This window comes from Desmodus rotundus, chromosome 5, assembly GCF_022682495.2.
Source record: "Desmodus rotundus isolate HL8 chromosome 5, HLdesRot8A.1, whole genome shotgun sequence".
NCBI classification, from domain to species: Eukaryota; Metazoa; Chordata; class Mammalia; order Chiroptera; family Phyllostomidae; genus Desmodus; species Desmodus rotundus.
The window spans coordinates 126808886-126815311 of record NC_071391.1 but is presented as its reverse complement, the minus strand read 5'-3'; positions in this window follow the sequence as shown (position 1 = coordinate 126815311).

Genomic DNA, 6426 nt, shown 5'->3' with positions numbered 1-6426 from the left:
GTGTGGGGGCATCAGCATCATCTGGGAACCTGTTAAAATGCAAATCAATGGGTGCCACCCCATCAGACCCACGGAATCAAACTCTCAGGATGGGGCCCAGCCTTCTATTAACTTTCTTTTTAACCCTCACCCGGGGACATTTTCTTTTTCATTGCTTTTAGAGAGGGGGGGAGAGGGGAAAGGAGAGAGAGAAACATCAATGCGGGAGAGACGCATCAATTGCTTGACTCCGGTAGCCAAAATCGGGGATCTCAGTAGTCGCCCAGACGGGGATCATAGGAGTCTGGGCAGGGTTTTCATGCGCCCGCACCTGGACCCAGACAGGGAATCGAATCCGCAACCCGGGCTTGTGCCCTGACTGGGAATCAGGCCTACAACCTTTCCCTTACAGCCATTCTCCAACCCAGCTACACTGGCCAGAGCCCGTCTGTAATTTTAACATGCTTTCCAGGTGACTGATGGGCGCTGAAATGACACAAAGATTCTCAGCTTTGGCTGCACATTGAAATCACCTGGAGAACTTAAAGGTTTAGCACCTAAATGCACCCGGAAGAATCTGACTCTATCAGGCAGCCAAGGTGGAGAACCACTGCTAAAATGAAGTCGGCACCCCAATACCACCCAGGGTCCGTTCTTTCTCAGGCAGATATCACTGTCTCTTAATCTACAATGATCCCCTTGCTTCCCTGACGGGTAGAGCATCTAGGGGCATCCCTCGCCTAGGGCCGGGGCAGGATGTAAGAGCGAATAATCTGCGCGATTAGAAAAGGGAAGAAGTCATCTATTGCCACTACTCTGTTAAACAGCCTTTCTAGCCTAAGCAGATGGCTTATTTAATGATTAAGAATCCTATTAGGTTTAAAATTGGCTGTTTATTTATTTATTTGTGCATGTAAGTTCAGTAGAGCTATTTATGCCCTACCACTTTTTATTTGCTTTGTCTGGGTCAGGTGCCTTATGGTTTGTGAGTTTCAAGCAGCTGATTTATATGAAGCCCCATAGAAGACTTTCCTAAATTGAATACTATCTGGAATTTCTCCTACAAAAAGCCAAGAATTTTATATAGTATTTTTTAATGATTGTATCTCTACCTGGTAATTTACTACCAGAAGTATTCAAGTGACTTATCTTTCACCCAAAATAGAAAAGCTAAAAGCAGGCATTGATTCCTACTGATACTATAAAATCCAATTAAATTATTCAAGCTGGGAAATGAGAAAGCTGAAAGGTCCCTTGTTTTCCATCTTTTCATACCCAAGTTTTAAACGTTTATTCCTAAATGCACAGAATTGGTAATCACCTGATTTTTGTGAGAGCATACTATTTTATATTACTTCATTATATATTTTACCCTTCTATGGCTATACTGTAGACCAAACATACTTTTGAAATTAAATTTAGACCTCGGTACCTGTACAAAGTGTGACTGAGGGTTAAATTGTTACTGAATATACTTAGTAGACTCAGGTTACATACAGATTATGTAACTTTGGCAAAGCAGAAGACTTAGATGTAATTTCTTCCCAAGAATACACAATGTCTTTTAGAAGATGTATGCTTTAACCCAAATTCTAGGTGAATCCAAGTTGCAAACCTGCTCTGGACCTGTGGTAGCTAGCTTCCAGGATGGCCCCCAATGATTCTGACCTCCTGGTATTTACAACCTTGTATGGTGCCCTCCCACATATAGGATAAAGCAGAAGTTACGGTAAAGCTTCCAAGACCGGATTATAAATGACTTCCTTTGTTGAGATTCCTTCAGATGACACACTTTGGGAAAGAAAAACAAAAGCTGTCATGTTATGAAGACACTAAGGTGGAGAGGCCCGTATGGCAAGGAACTGAGATTACAGACCATAGCCAACAAGAATCAGAAGCCTGTATAGACGATCACATAAATAACCTTGGAAATTGATCCTTCCCCAGTTGGGCTGTCAGATCCTCGCAGTCCAGACTGACAACTTGACTGCCTCCCTTTGAGAGGCCTTCAACTAGAATCACCCTCTAGGGGATCTCCCAGAGTCTCAATTCTCAGAAATTGTGTGAGATAATAAATATTTATCATTTGAAGCAGTTAAGTTTGGGGATAATTTGTTACATAGCATGAGATAACTAGTTCAGGGTCAATTCTCTGATTGGACCATGACTAGTGAAAGCATGGTTTTTTCCTCATTGTAATCTCACCATTTTAAAGTTTCTTGAATACCGTCATCAATCACAAGAGCATTTGAAAAGTACGTAAAGGAATCTTTATAGACTATCATTTGATAACATTGACGTCAGGCTATCGTCATACAAGCAGACAGTTGTAGTCATGTAATGGGCACATTTCTTTTGTCAATATTTCAAACTCAAATTATTAAATTTCAAAAGAGAGAAAAAGTGTGTTGCACACACAAAATACTTTTAATACTAAAATTGAAGTTTCAAGATATCAAAGCCTCAATAAAGCAATTTTATAGTGACTTTTTTATGTTAGTAAATAGAGAATAGAAAAAGGAATGCTGAGTTTTGGCCCTTCTTTGAGAACTCAGTTCTTTGAAATCACACCTGAGGCAAAGCATAAAGCTCTTCCCCAGATGCCCAGCATAGTCCGGAGCACCGGAGTTTCACTCCCCTGCTTGGCTTAGAGACTACAATGTATATTTAATATATCATTTACAAGCAATACCAGCTTTGTAACATTTAAGCAAATCTTAGTAATCAAATTAGTTTCTTTGCATTCTGTATGTTCTCATTACCTTTGCCTGGAGGATTCAGTGATACTATTACAAAAGTAAAGAAACAATTTCACTTTGCTTATTGTGAGAAAAGGCCATATGTGTGAAGTCCTTTGTCTGAATAAGAATTTTTTTTAATGTATTTTAGAGGCAACCCATTATCTTTTACATATTAAATTTTTTAATCAAATACAGGGCATTTCAGTAACTATATAGACTCTATATAATATATTTATCAGTAATGAAAAATACAAGTTAGTCTATGAGCATATGGCTTAAGGCAGCAAATATTCATAATTAGTTTCTGAACATTCTGCAACCAATGCACTACACCCAGCAGTATTGTGTTTCTCTGCCTTTGTTTCATCTTTCACGTCTTCCAGGAAATGAAAATCCTGATGATTTCTGCCTCACCTTGTAACTTTGAAATGGTTACAAATGTTGGTAGTTCTTATTTATTTATACTCTGCACTTTTGTAACATTTTCCATTTTCTAATACAACTGCAAAATCAACTGACATTATTTGAACATCAGATACGATTTCACCACAATGAATCCCTCCGCCCTCCAACCCCAATAGGATTTCCATTAACATGACCTTGTGACACAACACTCTGGCTGGTTGGCAACCTTACCACAGGGGAACACTGTTAATGATCACGTTACTGCCTGTTTTAAACTATTTTAGTATTAAAGAGATGTATGCATTGTGTACATATGGAAATTGGTGATTATAATTAAGTCACGGAGAGTAAGAAGGGTGACTTCAAACACAATTTTCTCCATGGCTACTTTTTCAATATTCTTCTCATCAGGGTCTTGATAAGGATTCAGTAATTTCCTGGCTAACAAATTATTCCATTTTCATTTCTCTAATCACAATGTGTATAATCATACATGAGCATGAAATATTAGCAAGGATAATGTCTATTGTCTCCAGTTAATTTTTCAATCTAAATTTCTACTTAGAGAAGATAGAGGTATAGACCTGGAGAGAACCAAACAGCTTTGTTCTCACAACAACTGTACTTTTCTTTTTTCCTAATTGGTCTCATTCTATAAGAGGTAAATAGAAGCATCTTGCATATTCTACATCTTAGGTTATCTTAGGTTATATTTGAAGCATCTTGCTTCAAATATCAGGAGAGGCAGGGACAACATGGAGTAGACACTTCTTCCTATCCCTTCTGCTAATGACAGCTAAAAACTCTAGATAGTGCACATAGAACAATCATAAGACAACTCTGAAAGGTGAAGAGAAGAACATAGAGCAGTTGGAAACCTTACACCCCAGAGAATGACACAGCAGTGAATCCCCTGGTTTTCTTTTTGCCTTTTGTATACTAGACTGGGCGCTGGTGAAGCCGGCAACCCAGAAACATCAATGATCACAGACCAAAAACAGAACAAAAACCTTTTTCTCTAGCCAAAGAACCCACAAGGGGGCAGCAAGACATAAAACTTTGAGACAGTGAGTGTTCTACTCCAGTCCAACACCACAGAAAGAACTGGCCCCACCCAGCCCTGTTGGCAGAGGCAGAGTAGGGAGTTTGGAGTTCCAGGCTCGCTCAGCTGCTATGAGGGGCAGCCATCCCCACGATGTCGCAGGAGAAGCAATGTCTGGACTTGCACTCCACCCAGCTATACCGAGGCATCCTCAGGCACCCTATCCCGCTGGGGCAGTGTCAGAGAAGCCTGTTCAGTGATAGTGAGACATTTCCCTTGCACTGGCAGTGGAGGGCATGTGAGAAGGAATAACAAGTTATCCCACTCTGTCTTAGCCAGGGTGATGTCAGTGGAGGCCTAGTGGGGTGGGGAGGCCTGAACTTCCACCCTAACCACAGTAATGAGAAGCTCCTCCCTCCCCTAGGGTGTTAACAGACACTGAGCCAGACACCTGGCCCTTCACTTCCACCTGGCAATGGCACTCACCATCCCCGCTGGCCTAGTGTCAGAGAAGATCCCCTGAAACAAAAGATTTAAATAAAATACAGAGTATTGTAATAACCAAAATATCCAGGATGCAACTGAAAAATCATTTGTCATACCAAGAACCAAGAAAATCTCTACTTGAAGGAGAAAAAAATCAATAGACACCAACACAAAGACCACTAAGATGTTGAAAGTATCTGACAAGGACTTTAAAGCAGCCTAATCAAACTGCTTTAACGAGCAATTAATCAAACAATTTAACAAGCACTTTAAACAAATGAAATAATAGGAAGTCTCCGCAAAGAAATAGAAGATATAAAGAAGAACCAAATGGAAATTATATACTGCAAAATTCAATAACCAAAATTAATAATTCAGAGAATGGGCTTGTTATGGGTTGAACTATTCCCCCCCAAAAGGTATATTGAAGTCAAAATTCCCAGTACCTCCAAATATGGCCTTATTTGGAAATAGGGTCTTGCAGATGTAATTAGTTAAGACGAGGTCATACTGGAACAGGGTAGGCCCCTGATCCAATGTGACTGATGTCTTTATAAGAAAAGGACAGAGAGACAGCCATGTGACAGCAGAGGCAGTCATTGGGCGATGCATCTATAAACCAAGGAACACCAACTATTGCCAACAAACGCCAGGTGCTAGAAGTGGTGAGGCAGAAATTCTCCCCTTCAGGTTTCCAGCCAAACTTCAAACTCAAGGCAATAAGTCTCTGTTATTTTAAGTTACCTAGTTTATGGTAATATGATATGGTAGCTCTAGGAAACATACAGGGCTCAACAGCAAAATGGAGATGGCAAAGGAAAGAATCAATGAACGTGAAGATCGAACAATAGAAATAACCCAATCTGAACAGAGAGAAAATAGACAATTCGAATATAAGTGGATTTCTCATCAGGAACCATGGAGGCCAGAAGGAAGTGACCTGAAAGAGAAGAACTGTCAACTCAGAATCCCATACTCAGTGAAAATATCCTTCAGAAAGAAAAAAAAAGAGGCGGGTGGGGATCAAAACATTCTCAGATAAAACAAAATTAAAATTATTTATCATTAGCCAAACCACTCTAGAATGGCTTTGGAGTTTCTGAAATAGAAAAGAAATGATAAATGAAGGAATTATCAGGAAAAAATAAAGAAGAAGAAAAAATAAAAGTGTGGGTAAGTATAACAGACTTTCCTTCTCTTGAGTTTTCTGGTGTGTCTGACCGTTGAAGCAGAACTTATAACATTGCCTCATGCTTCCCAAATCCCATTATCAGTGGGGGGAGGCTAAAGTACAGTAAGGTTTCTTCAATTCACTGGAACTGGTAAAAATGCTGACTGTGATAAGTTCTGTGTGTATAACGTAATACCTGGAGCTACACAAAGAAATACACTCAAAAATTCTACAGATAAATCAAAATGGAATTCTAAAACAAATGCACAAGTAGCCAACCAGAAGGCAAGAAAAAGAAAAGGGATACAGAACAGAGGGAACAAACAGAAAACAAAGGACAGGCAGAGACCAGTGCTGGCAAGGGTGTGAAGAAAGCGTAAACTGGTGCACCTCCTTTGGAGAACAGTTTTGCAGTTTTTTGAAAATTTAAACATGAATTTACCATATGACCCAGCAATCCCACTCATCCCCAGAAAGAGTGAAAACATAGGTCCACTCAGATACTCGTACATGGATGTTTATAGCTGCCCTGCTGATAATAGTGGAAAAGTAGGAGAAACCCAAATGTCCATCACCTGAGAATGGGTAAATAAAATGTGGTA